At 49.0% G+C, this 21,972-nt stretch overlaps 2 protein-coding genes across 5 annotated transcripts in view; one reads left to right on the top strand and one right to left on the bottom strand.

Moving 5' to 3' along the window:
* Positions 1–16,849, bottom strand: part of KCNJ10 (potassium inwardly rectifying channel subfamily J member 10) — a 31,441-nt gene extending 14,592 nt beyond the window's left edge. The window contains exon 1 of one of the 2 annotated variants that reach the window (XM_019716431.2): positions 16,627–16,849. The gene's annotated coding sequence lies outside the window, so the exon portion shown is untranslated. The remainder of the gene's footprint in view (positions 1–16,626) is intronic. The other variant, XM_019716432.2, reaches the window with a different exon arrangement.
* KCNJ9 (potassium inwardly rectifying channel subfamily J member 9) overlaps positions 15,998–21,972 on the top strand; it is a 38,560-nt gene continuing 32,585 nt past the window's right edge. Inside the window, exon 1 of one of the 3 annotated variants that reach the window (XM_074321995.1) lies at positions 15,998–16,060. The gene's annotated coding sequence lies outside the window, so the exon portion shown is untranslated. The remainder of the gene's footprint in view (positions 16,061–21,972) is intronic. The other 2 variants (XM_074321996.1, XM_074321998.1) reach the window with 2 other exon arrangements.

Raw genomic sequence — 21,972 nt, 5'->3', positions numbered from 1 at the left:
CTGGGTGATGAACACACAATGGGATTTATAGATGATGTAATACAGAACTGTACACCTGAAATCTATGTAATTTTACTAACAATTGTCACCCCAATAAATTTAATTAAAAAAAACAACTGCATGTCTAGCCTTAGTCCCTCCCACTGCAGTTTGGACACATCCCTCCCACTGGCCTCAGTGGAGAGAGGAAGCAGCTACTCAGCCTCCTCTCACCAACCATGTATCTCTTTTTTTGCATACAGAGCCCAACTTGAACAACAATCTTGGAGGCCTCCAAAAGATCAGCTTGCATTGGGGACTGAAAAGAAGCATGTTTGACTTCCAAGTGTTCTTAATAAGAAAGAGAGGGGAAAAGAAGAGAAAGGAAAGGAGTATAAGAGGAAGGCTAGTAAGAAAAGCACTGCAGGATTATGTAAGCCCCCAAGGTTGGAAAAAGAATGGAGTTGGGTCTGGGGTTCTTTCCAAATTGGATGTCTTTATTCATTAATCTCCCTCCTGTCCTGCCCCAAAGAGAAATAAACAATTAGAAATAAAGCCAGATGCACACAAATCTTGAAGTGGAGAAAAAGAGAGCAGTGTGTGTGTCCAGGACCTGCCTTTCCAGCTGAGTCACTGTTGCCTCTGCCCCCCACCCTTAGGTCTCCAACCCCTTCCCTCCTATCCTCTAGCCTCAGCCTGACACCAAGGCCCTAGCCAAGGAAAGAATGGGCTTTTCTTCCCTTGTGTCAGCGTTTGAAAAGTTCTCATAGTCTGATCAAAAGAAAGGATAGAAGCTTTCAGAACATTTCCTGGGAGCCTGTGACCTCTGTCTGGCCCTTCTGACCCTCCTGTGTATTTTCCAGTCCAGAGAGGGAGGGACACAGAGATGGGGCCACGTCAGATGTTCTCTTCTGTGCAGACACCACACCTGCCTGTCAGTGTGGGCTGATCAGGACCACTGCCCCTTCCTCCACCCAATCCCCAGGCAGTGCCTTCTCTCCCCTGCAGGAAGGGAGAGTGTTCCTGCAGAGAACTGCCCAGAGGGAGGCATCTCAGTGACCCACTCTGTCCTCAGCTGGAGAGGGAGGATGACTGACTTCCTGGAACATGCAGCGAAAGAGTGCTGCCTCTTTGATACACCTGCCCCCCCTCCACCCACCCACAGCACCACCCTCCCACCCGAGTCATCACCCCACCAGTGTCTGTTCCTCCCCTCCGTCTGGGGAAGCAGGCTGAACATCCTGGTCCTGTATGAGGAGCTTGGCACCGGGCAGAGTTTAGCTGAGGACAAAGGATGCACTACTGCCTCCCCAGCCCCAGCTCCAGCAATTCCGAGAGCCTCCTGGCCTGGCCCCATCTGGGTCCTCACTTCAGAAGAACATCTACTCGAGATGTTAACCCATACTTCCTCACCTCCACTGAAGAGCCAGAAAAATCAGTATCAGTGCTAAGATACAGCTGGAAGCAACAATATTAATGGGAATAACTTCTATTGCCATTGTTATTCTAGTATCAGTGAGACATGAGACACTGAAGAGGATCCCAAAGACCTTGGAGGAGATCTCAGACACTGAGTTAGGTAGAAATAGGGCAATAACAGAGATGTCTGTCCAAGCTTTCTTGTTCATGCACCAGTCTGCCCTGGCTTTCTAATCACTCATCACCTGGCTTTGGCTCCTGAGACTCTCCACAGGGGATATCTGCACCCAACTCATTCCGAAAGATACGGTTGAGGGGCTCATACTAGCTTAGAGGTTAGAAGTATTCTTCCGGACAGAGCTCCCTCAGGAGAGTTCACACCCCACCCCAGCTGCCCTTACAGCAGAGGGGGCTGGAAAGATTACAGATGGGGGCAGGGGGAGCAGGAGATGAGGGGCAACTCCTGCAAACTTGAAGCTTCACCAGGTATCTACCTGTCTCTGCCCAGCACTGAAGATTTACCTCCCCACCACCAGAGGGCAGGGCTTATCTCTGCAGCTTACCTTCTCTCATAGTCTCTTCCCACCCCGTCCCCAATGCAGCCCACTCCTTTTATTATTTGGTTGAACCATATGAAATTGCCAATTAAAAAAATTGGGTCCCATGTCAGCGATATCAAGTGATTCAATCTACTAATATATAATAAAAATAAGAGTATCGGCCACCTTCAGACCATGAGGCTCTGCAGTCTACAAAGCACGTTAGAAACAATTCCATTTGACCTACACAGCCAGGCTGGGTGGCAGTTAGAGCAGCACAACCCTCCCTCCGAAGTCACAGCTGACCTTCCAATCATTAAATCCAAGGGCATTTTCTCAGTCCTTGACACCAGCAGTCTCTCTGCAGCATTTGAAACTGATGACCAGCCCGTCTCTTCCTGATACTTTTTTCTTTGGCTTTCCCTGTGATATGGTGGGAATCCATTGATTTTTGTGCACCTTGAATAACTGTTCAGTGGCCCTGCCACTTCTAGGCTTCGTGATTTGGGGCAAATCAGTTAAGCTCTCTGAGTTTCCATTTTATTTATCTGCAAAAAAGGACCTAATAATACCTATCTCACCATGGTATTGGAAGAATGAGATAAGATTATATACGTAAGAGCACTTCATGGGTTGTGAAGCACTGAGTATGTGAAGAGCCTCATTGTTACTCTCTGACATTATCCTCCAGGTTCTCTCTCTGTTTACTTTTGATCTATCTCTCTCTCCTCTGCCCCTTACCTGTTGGTGTTTCTCAGGGATCCACCCTTTGCTCTCATCTCTAACCACTCCACTCTCTCTTCCATGGCTGTTTTAACCCCTCTCATGGATTTCACCTCACCTCTGCCTGTCTGTCCAAGTACTGACAGGATCCCCCTATGTGGAGCATTCCAATTTTAACATGTTCAGACTCATGTCCTCTTTCCTCAAAATGAAATCTCTTCTGTATTTCCCCTCTTGTTCACAGCATTCCCATCCATTTAGTACCCTGGGTTTCTCTCTTGCCCCTCTCCACTTGATCACTGGGTCTTATCAATTCTGCCTTTGTGGACTCCTCTCCATCTCCTTGGAGGCTGCTCTAGTTCAGCCTCATACTCTCTTCCACCTGAAATGTTGCAATGATCTCCTGCCCTTCCTGCCTAGCCTCACCTTCCTTACCTCCACCCACCTCAGCTGCCACAAGGGCCTTTCCCATCACTCCTGCTTTAAATACTTTAATCCACAGCTTTTGTAATGAAACCCAAATGCTTGACATAGCAGTCAGAACCCTTCACCATCAGATGCCACTCTAATTTTCACAGACTCTCCTTCGATACTTCCCCCTGGGTACCTATCTTCTAGCTACACAGAACTTCCGTTTGTCCTTCAAACATGGCTGCACATCACTTCCATGTTCCATGCTTTTGCTCATGAAGTTCCCTCTGCCCGGAATGTTCTCTAGAAGGACTGATGCTCCCTTTATGTTCCTGGGACATTTTGCCACATCATCAGTATAGTACATCTTTGTCCTTTTTGAGAGATCATGAGCTCTTTGAAGTCAGAGACTATATCTTATATTTCTTTTTAAACTAGTACCTTTGAATTTAACTTAATTGATTAGTATAGAGGAAGGACTTGGACTTGAAATCCCTGGTTTGATTCTGGGCTAAGAACGTCAAACATACAACATGTGGGCCACCACTCACCCTGTCCCCACCCTTAATGGATATCACTAATTCACCACAGTACTTGAGTTCTTCCTGAGCCTCAGAATCTTTCTCAACATGGTGATACAGGCAGCCATTATCAATCAAATGGAGTTAGCCTAACAAATGAAACCTATTTGTTATTCTGGCATGTCTGGGTCACAGCCAAAGGTCCCTATCTATTCTTCTTTCCCACTATTTGCCATCCTAGTCTGTGTCATCTACTAGTTATGGGAACTTCAGTCAATCTTTCAATCTCTCTAGGGCTCAGTTTCCTCACCTAAGGAGGCAATAAAACCTTCCATTGTGTGATAAAGTACGTGAGGTAAAGTATGTGAAATCTGTAAGGCCCTTAGGCAAATACAAGATATTATTATTACCCTACTTTGTAGATGAAAGAAAGTATCTACTGAATTAGAGAAACTAGGGCTCAAACAGGTAAAGTAACTTGCTTACATTTATTTAACTGGAACCTCTGTCTCCAGTTCTGTGGTCTTTGAGTCACATTGCCTCTCTACACCCCAGTGGGCTTGATGATGCTCAAGGTAAACCCCTGCCTTATTTCTCTTTTCTCTAGGGGAACAGTGATTTGTAGGGTAGTAGTTACCATAGCCACAGAATTGGAGAAAATTTCCAACCTACTGTGCTTTATCCCACCTCCTATAATTCCCAAGAGGAGGCTCCCTCCAAAACCCTTCCAACCTGCCAAGACATGGGAGAGGCATGCAGTAAGGGGTGCTTCATGGAGCCAAGTTCCTCAGCTACTGCCCTTCAGCCCCTTGCCCTCCTACTTTCCCCAGCCTTGGTGGCACCAGGCAGCTGGAAGTCTTCTCAGAGCCAAGGATGGCCAGGCCCCAGGAGATAAGATTTTTTGGGTGGAGGCCAGTGAGCCATTGAGCTGTCACAAGATCTGCAACCAGAATCTGAGAAACCAGAGAAGAGCTGAGCTGATGGGACCTGTTCCTTAGGGTTCCACGACCAGTGGGGTCCTCTACCTGAGAAAAGAGAGGCAGGCCAACTAGATCCCAGCTGAAGGCCCCTCCTCTATACACATTATCTGTGATCTTAGAGGTTGCACTGGCTAGTGATAAGGAAGGGATTGGGCCTAGTTGGTGGGGAGTCCAAGGGACAGTATTGGCAGGGAGGCAGGAGAGTCACTCCACAGTATGGAAGCACCCTCAGGAGCAGCTCCCATAGGGGTCATTTCATCTCCCCACTTCTTCCAGGAAAGACGATGCCTACCTTCCCAAACAGGAGAGTCTTTTCTGAACTGATTCTTAACCTATATTTTGTTCATTTTTGTGTCCTCCTCAGTGCCTGGTAGAGCTTTGGCTAAGTATTTCTTGGCTTACAAGAGCCCGTAGGATTGATCTACATTCCTTTTTCCTCCCTCATGCCTCCTTTTGGTGTGTGACATGCTTCCTCCTTGGGAATTTTTCCCTCCAAGCTTCCTATTGAAGTTTCAACCTTCCAACAGTTGGGGGCACTGACTCAGTCTCCCCCATCAGCCTTTACTCCAAGCTGAAGAGCCATCTTTTCTCTCATTTTCCTCAGTCCTCACTCCATGCTGCTCTCAGCCCACCTCCATCATTATCCCAACTCTCTGTAATGAGTGAGCCAGATGGGAAAATAGGTCCAAAGAGGGTGCACAATGTTTAACAGGAGGACCTTAATGCCAGACATCCAGAGGTTTCTTTCTGTGGGCAGTAGATTGCTCTTTCATAGTGGGAGAGGGTCAGAAATCTTCAGACCTGGGCCAAAAACTGGTCTAGAGTTGGATAACTTTAGACTTGAGCTTCTCTCTGGACCAAACAGTTCCTTCTGGGAAGCCCAGTGCTTCCTCGTGCCCACGTGACCAAGGAGAAGAGAACTGAGACTTGGGAGGTAGGGAGAAAGAATAGGAAAAGGAAGATGGAAGGGTAGCAGAGGGGCACCAGCTGTTAAGTCCCTAGAATTACAGGAGGAAAAGAGGCCATAATAACCTGACCTCTGCTGACCTCTCCAGTGTCAGTGTTGTCCATGCTCTATCCCCCACCTCACACACACACACTCTGCCCTCCAGCCACATTAAGCTGCTCTCAGCCCTTGACCAGGCTCCGCTTTCTCTTACCAACAACAGGTCTTGACAAATAACAGAACCTCTCCCATGGAGCACTCTTCCTCTCCTTACTTTGCTTGGTTATTTTCTATGCTTCCTTCAGGACTCAGCTTAGATGTCACTTTCTCTGGAAAGCCTTTCCAGATGCCCACACACCCAGTGGGTGTTGTGGCCCCTCATCTGTGTTCCCAGAGTGCCATGGACTCCCCCACCTCAGCCTCTACAATGAGCCAGGACTTGCACTGAATGTTTGCACACCACCTCATCTTATCCTCCTTGGGAGGCAGGTAGTGCCATTATCCTCATACTGATGGTGTGGAAACCAAACTCAAAAAGGGTAGCTGACTTGCCCAGGAGGACTAGGAAGTAAGGGGTGACTGTAAGTTGAACCCAAGCCTGATTAAACCAAAGTTCATGCTTCTCTCCTTGCCACTGTACTATCATAGAACGGCCATGCTGGGAGGCCCTCACAGTGTCCTGTTCAATCCCCTCATTTCACTGAAGAAGAAGTCCAGGCCTAGAAAAGCTGAATAACTGTCCCATGACCACACAGATGGCTAGTAGCACATGTGATTTTAATCAGAATTAAAGCAATAACCCTGGCTTTCTTCCTCATCCCAAACTCCCTCTTCCTACAAGATTCTTTCTTGATCTTGAGGTCCTGAAGGGCCAGGTAGTGTAGAGTCACCCTTGGGACATCATCCACTGAGCTCTTCACCGTCCAACCACAGCTGCAGCCCAGGAGGTGTCCACTGTGCCCTGTCCATCAGCAAGTATCAGGAATTCTCCTCAGCCCTGCAGCAGCTGGCCCAGAAATAAGCCAACAAAAAAATCAAGAAAAAACAGCAAATTGTGGGCCCAAAGGGAGGAGACAAGTTCAATAATGCTCTCTGCTGGAGGTGTGAAAATGGGCAAGGGACTTCTTTGAGACAGCTGGAAATCCCATGGCCCACAGGAGCTCTGAGTGTCTTTAGAACTATCTCCCTTCCCTGGTCACCAGCCTTTGTTCAATAGGAGACCTTCCTTTCTCACTGGGGGGTGTAAGTTCTCCAACTCTTTCCATCCTTTCCCTTTGCCTAGTTAAACCTTATACTCATGATATGCTTCCTGGTATATCAAAATTTACCTGCTGTTACCTAAGCAGTTTATTCTTATTTTTACCTTGGTGGAGATGGAGACCCATAGGTACCCTGTACTTAGAATGCATATTCAGACAACTGAGCCACCTTCCCTGACAGAGGTCCTCTCAACTCCATTTCTGTCGAAGGGCTCCTGGTCCCATATATGTGTAGCAACCTCTGACCCTTACACAGAGAAGTCTAAGGGGATCGCTCTGGGAGGAATCTCTCTACCCCTTCCCCAACTTTCCACTCATTCCTTACCCACTTTCCTTGTTTGAAGAGAATGATGGGGTAGGGGTGGCATGAAGACACTGACTAGATGCAGAACTAGATTCAGAGGTGGCTATGTCCACGTCCTCCCTGTTGCAGTAGCTAACTGCCTGAGTGTAGCTGGAGGGGTTGCAGTTATACTTGGGATGGGCCTCTTTTGCCAACAAGGGACATTGGAAGGGGCATTTGGAGGCAGAAGAACCACACCAGGATATAAGGGTTAGGGAGATGTGTTCTGGATGAGGTGGCTTAAGCAGAATCCCGTAGCCAGATGAGGAGCATTCTAGGTGAGGAGTAGGGTTAAGGAGTAGAAGGGTCCTGCAAGGGTTTGTGCCATTCTGATATAAGGGAAATATCATGGAGATCAGCATTTGATAATATTTGTAGATGAGCAAACCAATATCAGCTTAGCTCTCTACCTGATGGAGTTTCTACTGCTGTAACCCCATCCACCCCAGGTTCCAGCACAGCATTGTGCAGGCAGCCCTCAAATCCTTGGGGTCCTAATCGGCCCTCCATCTCCTCCATTTTTAGGGTTCCTGCTCCAGACTTCCAGAAGATACTCCAGACCAGAATAGTAAGAGAGACATAGACACCCCCTACAGATCCTATACAGACAGAGGATATTAGCAGGGAGGATCAGAGCCAGGCATCACAAAGGACTTGCAATTAATAAAGTTCTCAAATGCTAAACCCTATGGAGAAGGTCATTGGCTTCTCTCTCCAGCCATCCAGAGTCAAGAGGCGAGGGGGGCTGAAAGGAGGGTAGGGAATGAAAGAAGGTAGCCTCATCCTGCCTAGAGGCAATGGACAGGTCAAGGTGACCTTCTTTGTAGACCCAGAATCCTATTTAAGATCCCTGTACCTGTTGTTCACCCTCCCCACCTTCCCACCATGCCCCCATTCCTTCCCAAGGAGGTGGGTAAAACATAGCTCTGTGAAAATTCCACATTGGGGAATCTGAGTGATGCCAAGAGGCACATAGTGACACTCAAAAAAAAGAGAAAAAAAATCCTAGAGGCAGGAAACCTGCATTCTCGTCCCAGCCTTGCCACCTAGACACATCATGTTACCTCTCTCAGGGAAAATGATAACTGTCCCATCTATCTCACAGGGCCATGAGGGGCTGTGACATATCCACGTGCACTGGGCAAATGCAAGGATGGTCCCTCTGGGCCTGTGCTTCAGCAGGCCAGGGTCTGGTCATTCACACAGAGCTCCTCCAGGGTACCTGGCTCAGCTCTGGGGGGGCAAGTATCCTGGCCCACTCAACTCCTCCATAGTCGGCGGGGTGGGGGTGCTGTGCTCAGAGTTCAGCAGAGGCCATGTCTGTGGTTAACGTATAAGCAGGTGGGTCAGGGCAGCGGGACATTCTCCGCCCCAGGGCCACATTCTCAGGTCACAACAAGTGCAAACTTGTTATAACCTGTGTCAGAGCAGCAGGGGGCATCAAGGGCACGAGGGGGGGATGGTGCTGAGCTGGCAGAGGTTGGCGGTGGGGGTGGGGGGGCTGAGGGCGGGTGTGCAGGGGCATCTGTAAGTGGATTGTGGCAGGCAGGTCTGGGTCTGTGGACCTAGGGTGGCTGCAGTGTTTGGGCACATCTGCTCCCTGTGCGGTATGTGGGGCTGCATAGATGAGTGTGTGCCTGTGTGTCTCTGCATATATGAGTCCTAAGGTGGGAGGAGGAGGAGAGGTGGCAGCCTGGCCCAGCTGGGCAAGTTGAACTGAGGAATGGGCAGGCTGTGCTCCCTTCCCCTTCTCTCTGCTGGCTGCACAGAACCTGCATTCCAACTCCATCCACAGCTGCCCCCGCCCTGCCAGCTGGGGCCTCTCCCTTCTGTGTGCCCATTTCCCCAGCCTGCCTAGGGAGTGTGTGTGTGTGTGGGGGGGGGGTGCTCCTCCTGCCCATCCCCCCTGGCCCTGGGCCAGCTCCCCCACACTCTCTGGGCCCTCTGGACACTGGGGCGGGTTGGGGGAGGCTCTGAAAGCAGGTGACTGTTTGGGGGAACTTGGGGACAGAGCCCCCATTGTGCCTGCCCCAGAGCCGCCTCAATGGAGCTCTCTGGCACAAAAGGGCTTTGACAATGGGGAGGACATTAGTATGCAGAGCCAGCCCCTCAGCCTTCCTCTCCCTGTCCCACAGCCCAAGGGCATGAGACTGGGGGCTGCTGGCCACACCAATGGAGGCAGGGGGTGGGGCAAGGCTGAGGCTGAATAGATCTTAGACCATGGGGGTTTAAGAGACAGGGCAGGGAGACTAGACCAGGGTCCCTAAACATTCCACTGGCCAGAAAGGACTTTCCAAGGGGAAAAAGCCATGGGACTGGTAGGGATGGGGGAGGAGGAGCTGTGGAGGCCAGACCCCTTCGTTTCAGGCAAGCTCTGGAAAGTAGTGGTGGGCAGCCTGAGTCCACCCACTTTTTGCCTCAGTTTTACCCTTTTATTCAAGGGCATTGTGTGGGCAGAAGAGAAACGGAGCAACAGACAGCAAGATCTCAAACTGAAGCCTGTGGCGTCTCAGAGTTGTCTTGGGGGCTGCGGGTGGGATCTGAACCTCTGGAATGCAGAAAGCGCATGTGCTCAGGACTCGGGTATCTGGGATTCCGAGGAAGGTGGCTTCTGCATCCCAGCTCAGGGAATTTGCCTGATGGGCCCAAGAGCCAGGACTAGCTCTTCCCCAGAACTTGTATCGTTTGTCTCCTCATCTACCTCACCCCCTTCCTCATGCTGTAGGGAGAGGCTTCTCTTCTCCTGCCCTGAGGACCCCTACCCCCACTAATACCCTCAGCACCAGCCGCTGCCTTTCCCAAGGTGCAGTGCCCTGTCCTATGGTACCTCAGCACAGAGGGCAAGTCAGGAAAACCTGGGCAAAGGAGCGGGGCTGAACTGGTGGCAGCACTGAGAGCAGGCAGTGCTCTGAGAAGGGGCTTCAGGTCCCACACGAGAAGCAGTGTTGCCCAATCAGAGACTTCCTCTGCCCCGACCAGAAACCCACAGGAGAGAGGCCTGGGGCTAGTTTACAAAACTGTTCCCCACAAGGCAAGACAGAAAGATCTTCTGGGCTTAGCAATGTCTTCTCCTGACTTTCTTTCTCCTCTTTTCAGTTGCTGTGAGGTTAGGAAGTCCTCCCTGCTACCTGCCCTCAAGGCTTCCTGCTATACTACCACAGGCCCTGGATGGCTCACCTGGATTGCTGGGGGAAAGGTAAGGTCTGCTTCCTTCCCCTTCTCAGGACCTTGTTTCCGTCCCCATTGCCCCCCCAACATCCCCCCCCCCGCTCCCCCCTCCCCCCACACACACACTGGAAAAGTCTGGTGAGGAGAACATAGGGCTAGGAATTAGAACTCCTGGGTTCAGGGCCCAACCCCCCTGTTAACTTTCCTTGGGAACTTGCACAAGTACTTTCCCTCTTTGGGCCAAGAAGCCCCATCTGTAATGCGGGAAGGATCACCTCTGTAGCTCACTGCCTTCTGGGTCGATGGGCAGTGAACTCAGGGGCAAGGCTCTGGAATTTAATAAGAGCTCACATCATTCAGCACTATGCTGAGCCCTTTTCTAGTATTATGTCATTTAGTTCTCAGCAACTCTAAAAAGCAGACACTTTCTCAAAGCCTTATATTATAGAGGAGGAAACTGAAACACAGAGATGTTAATAGTTTGCCCAAGGTCATACAGCTAGTGAGTGGTAGAACTGAGATTCAAGCTCAAGTAGGTGGTCTGTCTCCAGAATCCACATGATTAACTATGGCCCCATACTGCATCCCTAGTAAAAACATTCAAAATACCATGTGCAGCTGGGGGAGATCAGTCAGGATGTCCAGATTGGCCCGGGAGTTTTGAAAACTGTTTCCTGAGGTTCCTCTAGACTAGTAATTCTCAAAGCATGGTCTGGGACCCCAGGGTCCCTGAGACCCTTTCAGAGGCTCTCTGAAGTCAAACTTATCTTCATATTAATGCTAATATGTGGTTTGCTTTTTTCACTTCATTTCTCTCATGAGTGTTCAGAGGAGTTTTCCAGAATCGTACATGACATATGATATTGCAACATGTTGAATGCAGACATAGCTATGAGAAATCAAGTGTCTTCTATTAAGCCAGGCATTAAAAAGATTTGTGAAAATGTGAGACATTTTGCTAGTCTTCTTACTAAACTTTTTGTGTTTTTTAAATACAGCTATTTTTCATTAAAAATGTCATTTATGTTGACATACAATGAGTTTGTTGTTATTTTTAAATGAATTAATAACTATTTAAGTCTCCTCAGGTCTCATTTCTAACATATCAATAGCTATAATCCACACAAGCAAAAGCTCTTTGGTATCTTTGATAATTTTTAAGAGAGTAAAGAAATCCTGAAATCAAAAAGTTTGAGAACCACTGCCCTATACTCAAACATAGTCACCCTCTCTTCTTGCCAGTTGCCTGTGTCTTTTTTATCAGAGGGTCAGACAGGGAGGTTTAGGTGTGGGGAGGAGGTATGTGCCAGGGTCTCGTGGTTGGGACTAGCATCAGGGGTGGAGATGAGGGGACAGTCCTGGGGGAATGTAAAACTAACAGGTCAGGCCTACACCCCACTTGGGAGGTGTCCACACATGTCTCTCAGCTTTCAAGACCCTGCTCAGAGGTATGCTTGAGACAATGGGCCTATCTTAAACTGGACTCTGACCTTTGCCATTGTTCCACTTTGTATGCCTGCTAACAAGCCCAGCATCAGGTGAAGTAGACCTCCCCAGTGAGGAGAGAAAGGCTCTGTGGAGCCTGGATACCCACACGGATTTTTGTGTTTGGGCCAATAGCCCTTAAAGGACTGGAAATTGGGGGTTCTAGGGTCTGATGCTTATAATCTTCAGTGACACCATCTCCACAAGATGGGCCTGTTGGTAGGAGAGGGTATATGTCCTACTTCAGGGACACTCATAACCAGAATCCTCCCCTCCAGAATCAGCAATCAGAAAGGTCTCCTAGCTAGAGCCAAGCTGGTCAGCAGATACTCTGGGGCTGAGGGTCTGTGGTGGAAAAAGACACTTTTACTTCAGGGAGTCTGCAATCTGACACAGGCAGAGGCCCAACCCCAGAAAAGCCCCCATGTAATGAAGGAGACATGATATCCCCTCCAACATCATCACTGCATTGGCATCCTAGGCAAAGTCACAGACACAAGGGACAAAGGATGCTGAGGAGAAGGGGGTTCAGAAGATGACAGAGCAGACAGGGAAACAGGGGAATGGAGATTGGCAAGAGGGGTAGGACTCGAAATGGTCTGTGTGAAGGCCTAGAGTGGGAGAAAGAGTGTGGCTCAGAATTGCCATCGGATATGTTCCCCTAGAACAAAGTCTGAATGCGGCAGTCCCCAAAAATGGTGATGCTGGAGGGGGCAGGGGAAAAGGCTTACACAAAGTATCTCGAAGACTATGATTGGGAGTTTTCATCTGAAAACCAAAGGGGATGTCTCGGTAGGAAAGGAGCAAGATAAAACTGATGCTGCACAGTGAAAATTCTGTGGTAGAGTGGAGAAGAAATCTCTGAGAGACAGGTTAGAGTCAGGGAAGTCATAATGTGAGTGCCAAAGTTGATGTGATGGACAGGCTGACAAGGGGACAGAATAAGAGGAGGACACACACTTGAGAGAAGGTATGGGGGAAACATGGGCAGGGAAAGGGACAGGTGAGGTTGGAGGGGTACAGGGGTGGGAGATGGGGTAGAGAGAAGCTGACAGAAGTTTCTCAGAATAGAGAAGGAGACTATCTGGGGGAAGCTCAAGTTATTGAATCTGAGTTGAAGATAGGACTTCTGCTTGGTGAAAAGCATGGGAGGAAGGGCTATGGTATGGGAACCCAGGCCCTGGTGCTATCCAGCCGATTGGAGTAAAGACAGGAACCTCATCTTAAACTGTGTGATAATTCTCCCACCTTCCCAAACTCTAGAAGGGTGGAGGAATGGAGACCTAGGACAGAACCTCAGAAAAACCACAGTGAAGGGCTGGGGCAAGGCCCAGGAGCCAGGAAAGATGACAGAGTAGAAAAAGTCAGAGCTCTTTCTCCAGGCTAAGCACCATTCCAAGCCTTTTACAAATATTGACTCTTTCAATCCACAACTATTATTAGCTGCATTGTCAGGATGAGGAGACTTGTGTAGCTAAGTGGTGAAACCAGGATTTAAACCCAGGTAGTCTTACTCCAAGGCTATGCTCTTAACCACTACACCTACTGCCTCTCAGACAAAGCCAGAACAGAAAGGAGCCAGAGGACAGCGCTGTGCAAGGGATAGAAACCCAGGAGAGGCCTCTTGATAACTGCCACAATAATCCCTGTGTGTATCTGAGCTACATCTCCCCTCAGAAGCCTTAACAATTGGCATTTTTGTGTTGGGATTTTTGTTTTTGTTTTATTTTTTAGTCCAGAAGGTGGTCTACCTTTCTTTCCCAATCTTCATTTCAGGTGTCTTTCTTTTTATGGGACGAGCTTCTTGAAATCTAACCTAAGTCCTTCCAGATGCAGCCTCACCGCTTTCCTAGGTCGTCTGCCATTGGAAGAGGAGCAGATGGCCATATACACCCTTTCTATGTCACACCTTTTTATAGGCCCGAAGTGCTAATTCACGTCCCTCAAGGTCCTGCTTCTTCATCCTCTTTCTCCAGGCTACACAGTTCAGTTCCTACTTCTCTCCCACATTCCAGAGTCAGCCTCCCCCTCCTCCCCACTACCTCAACTCCAGCTCCAAGCTGGCAAGCACCCATGAGAGAGTTTTTCCCACAATCCTTTTCTCTTTGCTCTTTCAAGGTTCTGATGAGGGGGAGGGGATGAAGAGGGGCTACCTAAATGCACTGTCTGCATGAACAATGGCGGCAACACATATGTTAAACTCGGATGAAGGAAGATAAGCAATGAACTCAGGCTGTGGTAGAGTGGGGTGATGTGGTAAACTCAAAAAGTTCCTGGGAGCTGCCCTGGCCAACCACCCTTTGTTGGGTGCTAAAACACTTGGATTCCAATCTTCCCCTTCTCTCCAGTCTTTCTACTGTTTCATCTCAATGGTGTACTTCAGATTATCCTTTCTCTCTGCCCCCTTCCAGGGCCTCACCACTATCCTGGACAGCTTGGCTTCAGCCTGAACAGTAGCACTGACCAGTCAGGCAAGAGAAGAATCTAGGCCAGAAAGGGGAGGGAGAGTGGAGGTTTTTCCTTCCATCCTAAATAACCCTTGGCAAGAAAGTTGAGGGGCTCCACTGCCCAACGTCTCTTTCCTTCTCCACCAGTGCCAGGGGCTCAACCTCTCTTCCATCTTGTGTGCATTTTACTAGAAGGCTCAGGAGGCCTTGTTTCCTCAGAGGAGGTGGGTGTTCCTCCATGACTCACCACAGGGCCCTAAACCCTTTATCCCACCACTCCCAGGATGACCCCAGAGGACTTCATCTGAGCCCACCCAGATCCTAGTGACCCAGCCTCTCTGGTCTCTACGGAGAGCAAGGGAAGAAGGCCTCTAGGTCTTCTGCCAGGCCCTTCCCTTATAGTCCAAGCCAACCAAGCTGGAGCTATAAATGAGCTCATGCATAGAGGTGCAGGTGTGGGGCACAGGTGCTGTTCAGTGGGGCACAGGGAGTAGGTTTGGGACGCCAGAGGGCAGACAATGAATTCTTCCACACAAACATGTGTCAATAGATTGCATGTGGGGGCGCATGTTGGGGAGAGACTTTTTCTTCCTTAGGGTAGGGGGCAGCAGTGGGATTCTGCATTAGAACCACAGGAATGGTACCATAACCCTCCCCCCCCCCTCCCATACACACACACAGTGGAATCACTGCCATTTGATATCCACTGAGACAAGTTGGCTGCTCAGGCTCCGGGTGGGGGCTGGGGGGATGGCTCAGAAAACAGCAGCTCCTTTCAGGACCCAGGTTGGCAAAGGCTTTGGGAGGCTGGACTGGCCCAGATCACCCCCCAACACCCCCTCTCTCCCTCCGTTGCCACCACCACCAAAGGACTTTGGGGGGGTGGGGGAAAAGAAGTTGGCACTGCCTGGGCCATGCTATTGCCTCCGCAGACCAGCCCTGGCCCCTCTGCCAAGCATGGCATCTTCCCTCCCCCTCTTCCTTCATTTCCTCCTCCCTGAAAAACTAGCTATGAGCCAGGACACCTGCCTCCTTCTACACTTGGTCCCCCATATCCAGCCTATACTCTGAGGAATTAACAAGCCCTACTCCTCAGCATAGGATGGTGCCTTCCATCATGCCAGGAACAGGTTCAGAAATTCTTGGAGATTAGAGTGAGGGTTTGGAGATGAAACTTAATGGAACCCAGTGGTGGCTCTGGCCCTTCCTCAGGCTTGTCTCTTGAAACCCGCTCCAGGCCCTCCTTAGCACCCCTAAGCAAGTGGCACTCCTCACAATAAAGATACCAAATCTCCCATTTTCATCTCCCTCCCATCCAGAATTGCCTAAAGCAGTCCTGGTACGGAAAAAATTCAAACCCTACAGCCAAGATAGACTGGTCAAAAACCTGTAGCCAGAATTCTTATGATAAGCAACATGATCAGGCTTTAAGCCTTGGCCTCCTCTGGGTGCACATTTGTACTGGCTTCTGCAGCATCCCCACTACCCCGTTTGCCTTACTCTGCCTGGGGTACTTCATTAACAGGAATGAAATCTCAAGATAATAGAGACACTATTCCCACTTTTGTCCATTTTTGTCCTTCTATCCATCCTGGGGTTCAGCTCTCCTCCCCCAAACCAGGAAGTTCCAACCCTCACTTCTTTCTGAAGACAGGTGCCCTTAGTTCCTGATGGAGAGAAGGGGTGGGACAAAAAAGGCATCTCCATCTGAAGGTGAATGTTAGAGTCCAATCTACCCTTCTTCCCCTAGCAGGGCCCTGCTGCTTCCTTCCTGGGGATCTCAGTGTGAAACATCTGGGGGAGAGGAGGAGTAATGCGGAGGAGTGTCTTGAAGTAGAAGGTAAGTCAGAATGGAGGGAAGACTGGGTGAATAGGGGTCCCAGGCACAACAGGCTATGGAGGATCCCTAATCTAAGCTGTATGTGTTTGTCTTCCCAGGTGTGAACTAGTGATCAGTGGGTGTCATTATGTGAGTGTCCCTGTATGGGGTAGGGGGCAGGGGCTAATTATGGGAGTGGAAGTAACCTGATGATCCTGGGAAGAGGGGGCACTGTCTGGAGTGCCAGTGTGGGGATGCATGGTTATAGGGTGATGGCCACTGCATTTGTTGGGGGAGCTGTGATGCAACTGCCGGTCTTCCCAGTGGGAAGGAGCATCAGAAAAGCCCCTTCCTTAGTCTAAAGGACTGTGGTGACCAGCTTGGGTAAAGTTACCTTCTTGGGGAGCCCTTCCCAGGAAGGTCAGTGTGGGGCCGCCTAAGGCGGGAGGTTGGGAAATAGGGTCATACCACGGAGGCCCGGCAGGGTAGGGACTTTGGGGTTTGGGGCTCCGATATCTCTGGAGAGTGAGTTGGACAGGACTCCGGCCGGGGCGGCAGCAACTCCTTCATCAGCGCCAGGGGCTTACCTTGGGTCCGCGTGGAATGGCCCCTCGGATGGGCAGCGGGACAGGCAGGGACGGGCAGGAGTGAGGAACGGAGCTGTGCGACGGGCAGGGCCAGGACTCTTAAACAGGAGCTGGGATCAGATAAGGGCTAGTCCCGGGGCCGGAGCCGGGGTCGGGCCGGCTGGGGGCAGAGCTGGGCCGGGCCGGGCCGCCCCCTCCCTCCTCAGCTCTGGAGCCAAACTTTGTGTGAATGGAGGGCCGGGAGGGGGGCCGGGAGGGCAGGGCGGTGTGTGTGTGGAGGGGAGGGGTTCGACCAATGGGATCGTGGAGCGCGAGCCCGCGCTGTAGGGATTGGAGAAACTCAGACAGGGTGGGGCTTAGGGGGCTCCGGAGCGGAGCGTAGACAGGAGACGCAGGGCAGAGCGCAACACGCGAAGACAGAGACCCAGACAGGCTCGCGGGAAAGAGAGACGAAGCGACGATCCGTGAGGCGATAGAAGCTGCGCTGGCAAGATGACAGGGAAAAGAGAAGGAAGAAGGAGGCGGTCATGTCAGAGTGGGGAACAGAGCGGGAACCGGTGGGGGCGAGCCTGGGCCGAGCTACTGTGGAAATGCATTCAGGGCAGCCCAGCGGGGGCGGACTGGGGCTGGGCTCCGAGGGTTACAGGATTATTTTGTTCAGCACAATTTCCATGTTATTCACCGTTCCCTAAGTACTGGGTGAGATCCTGGATGCGAGATGCAGTTCTGGATCTGGAAGGAAAGACGGAGCGCTGGAGGCTGCAGAACCGGGAAAGATGACAGTACTTAGGGGGGTCCTGGCTGATGTGGAGGACACAGGTGACATCTGATAAGGGCTCTAAAGAATGCGGAAGACTTAGGTATTGGGGGATGGTGGGGAGGGCATTTAAGGCAGAGGGAACTGCATTCACAAAGTCCTGGGGGGCCATGAAAATACAAGTCTGTGTGGGAAACTGCAGCAAGCTGGTACATTGGACTTGAGGACAGGGTGGTGGTTCTCAACCTTTTCATCACCAAGGATTACATTATCATCTGAATGCATGTTCTCAGAGGTTTTTATTCACAATCTTCCACCCTTGACATTTATTAAGGGAGAAAATAATTATTTTCCCATTTGTGTTCATCATAGGTATTTAACTACTAATCAGTAACCAGTATTACCATATTGAGTTGATATACATCTTGGGGAAAAAAGCAAGGAAACTTGAAATTTTAGCTTAGTTCAGCCTCTAAAAGCCATATGATGGATAAATGTACATTTCAAATAGCACCTACTGGGTTACTGGTCAGGCACCATAGGCAGAGTGCCTTGGGAGGAATACCTGGAGTAGATAGAGCTGTGCTAGTTCATGGTCAGTTCTGAGCTTCTGAAAGCAATGGAGAGCAAGTACAGGTTCTTGAGCGGTGGTGGTAGGGGAAGGGGGGGGGGCAAAGCCATAGCAGAATTTTAGAAAGATTAATCAGGAGGTAAACAAAATGTTTTGAATCAAGGGAAACATGGCAGCAACTGTAGATTCTTCATTCTTCCTCACCTCATCTCCTTTATTTAATCAATGCATCTACTTTCTAAATCTCCTAAATTCTGCCCTCTTCCTCTTGATCTCATCATGGCTGTGGTCCAGGACAACATCAGATTACTACCCAGATCACTGCCAGGATCAGGACGATTGCTAGCAGCCCAGGAATCTGACCCAGCTTTCACCCTTCTCTCTAGTCTCAAAGGGAGAGGCAACCTGTATTCATTATGTCAGTCCCTTGCCCTTGTATCAAAACCTCAAATAGTGGCCCCTTGCTTACTGATCACAGTCCAAACTCCTTTGGGTGCTCTTCTGAGAGGGCAGGACAGGGGCAGAAAAAGATACCTTGTGGTGAAGAAGTCTCTGGAGATGTTTCTTCCCAATAGTCTTTACCTTTTCTGTAGAGCATAAGAGTCACTTAGTAAAACTCAGGGGTGGGACTGGGCAATTAGAAGTTAGACATTCTAGAACCGCAGGAGTGAGAGATTATGGAAAGGTACACAGATAGCTTGAATGGCAGTATAGTTTTCTAATTTTAAGAGTGATTTACATTGAGTTTTTGTTCTCAAATTACATTTTATAACATATATAGTTATATCCATCATGTATATTGCTTTGTAATATCAAATGTCAGTTTTTAATTTTTGGGTCTTTCTACAAAAGAGAAGTCCTAGAATAGTCACTAGGATCCCAATAGACAATCAGTAATAAAGGGCTTAGGAAATTAGTATTTGTGTGTTAACTGTGCAAGATAGATATATTACTTGAGATGGGAAAACTGAGGTTCAGAGAGGGTAAGTGGCTTATCTATGGTAACATAGCTAGAAAGTGTTAGATTTGGGACTTGAATCCACGTGTTTGGCTGCAAAGCATGTCTCAGGGTACTACTAGAGTGAATCTACATGGCTTAAACATAATCTTCATTATCAACATGAGCTCATGTTGGTATGAAAAATTTGCCAGTATTGTGATGTCCAGTGTCTACCATACAAAATGGCGGTTAGGGGAACTATCTTTCTTTGAGGACCTCCTTCTCTTCTCTCAGTTTAGCAAGTTGTATCTTTCTTATTTTTGATTGTTGCTTTCAGACTCACTCCTTCCGACATTGGTATCATCTCTTCTTTCACCTTGTTCATAATGGAGCAGGGTTCCCTTAGAGCACAGGGGAGGAGAGCAGGGACAATTAATCTGTTCTGGAAGGAGAATCCACCGGTGGGGAGTAGTACGTATGAGGGGCTTCTGCTGGGAAAAGCAGGTGTGGACAGAAGGGACGAGGTAAGTGTTGGGGCAGGAAGCATGCTGAGGCTCAGAACAGGCAACACTTCAGAGGAGTTTCTGGAAAGAGTAGAGACACTGACAATGCTCACTACAGGATTCCAAGTGACATTTTAGTATACAGGCCCCACAAGCCTGAACAATTTCCATGTAGTGGAGCACCTGATAGCTGGATGATTCAAACCGCAGAGAAGAAATCCAAGAGAGGGGATAAGCTATATATCCCCCCAGTCGCTAAAGATCATTATTTAGGTATACCACCTCCTTTCAATAAATGTGATTTACACAAACTGACATTTATAAGACACAAATTAGGGCATGCTTAATCACATTACTAAAGGATTCATTCCAGGATTTCTTCAACTAGTACCTTTCCAATTGAGTCCAATAGATAAAATTCCATTAATACACAATGCACCATGGTAGGAGAAAGGAAAGAGGAAATAAACAATCAGGGACCAGGATCCAGGAGACCTAAGTCTTAGACTTTTCTATTCTCTTGAGACCCATCCCTTACCTGTAAAGTAAGGACTAATTCTGGACCACCTCTGAATGCCATGACTTAAATCCTGGTCTACCTCCACACCATCCTATAAAGTAAGATAGATCCATGTATGAGAAATCCTCTCATCCTCTAGCTCTGCTGAAAACAGCCAGAAAGCCAGCATGCCCCTCAGCTTCAGGGGGCTCAGGGGCTCCATCTGTCTTGGAGTTGTCTTCTGCTCCTCCCATTTCACGTTAATCTCCAGCCCATCCACTGCTTCAAACATATCCTCCCTCTGCTCAGCGTTTTCAAGGGTCCCATCTCCCTTGAATTTATTGAAATTGTTATAATCTATCAGATTGGCCTCCCTTCTCCATTAAGCTCATAACCTCAACCGTCTCCTGTTTTCCCCATCATGTTTCCTCTCCCACCTCCAAGCTTTTACTCAAGAAGTCTCATGATCTTTCTCAAGGAAACCTTTCCACATTGGTTGCTCCTGGGGCTGCCACATACAGTTCTACGTGCACAAAGGCATCTGCTGAGGCGTCAAGTTGAGAAGTGAACTGCATTCAGCTTACCAATTCTTATACTGTGGCTCAGAGCTGTGTCTACTGGAGGGACTCCCCTTTTATTATTATTATTATTATTATTATTATTATTATTATTATTGTTATTACCCAAAAGTACCACTTGCTCTCCAAGCTACATGCCATAAGGAACACATCTATCCAGAGAGGTTCATACCAAGGTTCTTCATAGACCAGCAATGTGGCCCCAGCTGTGCTTCTCCTGCTCTCAATATTCTCTAGTTCCAAACCCAATCTCCCATCATCACAACTTGTAAAGTTGCTTTCTTTATCTTATAATATCTGAAAGTTGGGATCATGCCCATTTTTTAGTGTCCTCGTAGCTAGCAAAACTTTTTTCTCTCACTCGATTCAAGCCCAATGATAAATAGGAATTGAGGTTAGATACCAGGTAAAGTCCAGGACCTGCAGGGTCAGTAAATCAGGGGAAGGGCTGGTAGCCTCTCTCCTTGTCAACAAGGCTAGGCTCAGGGCAGGCCCAACTGAGGCGAGGGGCTGGTTGATCCAACTTCTGCACAGCCCTGGCAGCCCTGTGATAGGCCCCTCCAAGAAATGGGGCCAGTTCTATTCAAATGCGTTCTTGCCCAGGAGTTTTGTTTCTTCTCTCGGAGCTCCTGGCACAGTAGAACCAACGTGAGCAGCCGCTTGGCAGGACAGAAAGGGGCAGGCTAGCAGTTCCAAGGCTCTGGTGACAGGGACAGGCCCAGGAGACAGGGGTGTTGACTGGGGCTTTAACAGCCCTCTTGATGCCAATCTCGGCTGAAAACTCGATATTTCCACTTGGAACAAGAAACAGGGGCAAGAGGGCTGGGGAGAGGAAGGCAGTGTACCAGGAGTGCCCCCTACAGGTCTCGCTGGGTGGCGCCAGAACAAAGGAAGTAAGGACAGGCTTGGTAGGGAATCTCTGTGAGGAGGAGGAGGAGGGGAAGGGGACGGGAAGGAGGAGGAAACGGAGGGGGAGGGGGAGGGGGAGGGGGAGGAGGAAGGGGGAGGGGAAAAGGAAGATGGGGAGGAGGAGGAGGAGGAGGAGAAAGAGGAGAAAGAGGAGGGGAAAGGGAGAGGGAGGGGGAAGATGTAAGGAGCTTTACTGAGTACTTACAATGTGCCAGGCATTGCCTCACTGTAATCCTCATAACAACCCCAAGAGTTGGATAATATGCTTATTCTCAATTCTTAGGTGAAGAAACTGTTTAGAGAAGTAACTTGCTCAAAGTTACCCAGCTGGTAGTAGACAGAGTTGGGATTTGAACCCAGGTCACTGCCTCCAGAGACTATATTATTCAGTACTACCTTTCCCAACCTGCCAGTTCATTTCAGAAACTGCTAACCCTCCAGTGTCCATTTCTATCTTTTCCTGCTCTTTTAGCACATATCTTCTTGTTTCAACTCTAACTCTTTTGCTGTGTTAATTAATTTCAAGTTTTTTTTCAAAAATGTGTCAGAAATTCACCAAAAAAAACCTAAAAGTTGATATTTTGACTAT

Source organism: Rhinolophus sinicus, linkage group LG17 (genome assembly GCF_036562045.2).
Source record: "Rhinolophus sinicus isolate RSC01 linkage group LG17, ASM3656204v1, whole genome shotgun sequence".
Taxonomy (NCBI): domain Eukaryota; kingdom Metazoa; phylum Chordata; class Mammalia; order Chiroptera; family Rhinolophidae; genus Rhinolophus; species Rhinolophus sinicus.
This window is presented reverse-complemented; position numbering and strand designations above follow the sequence as displayed.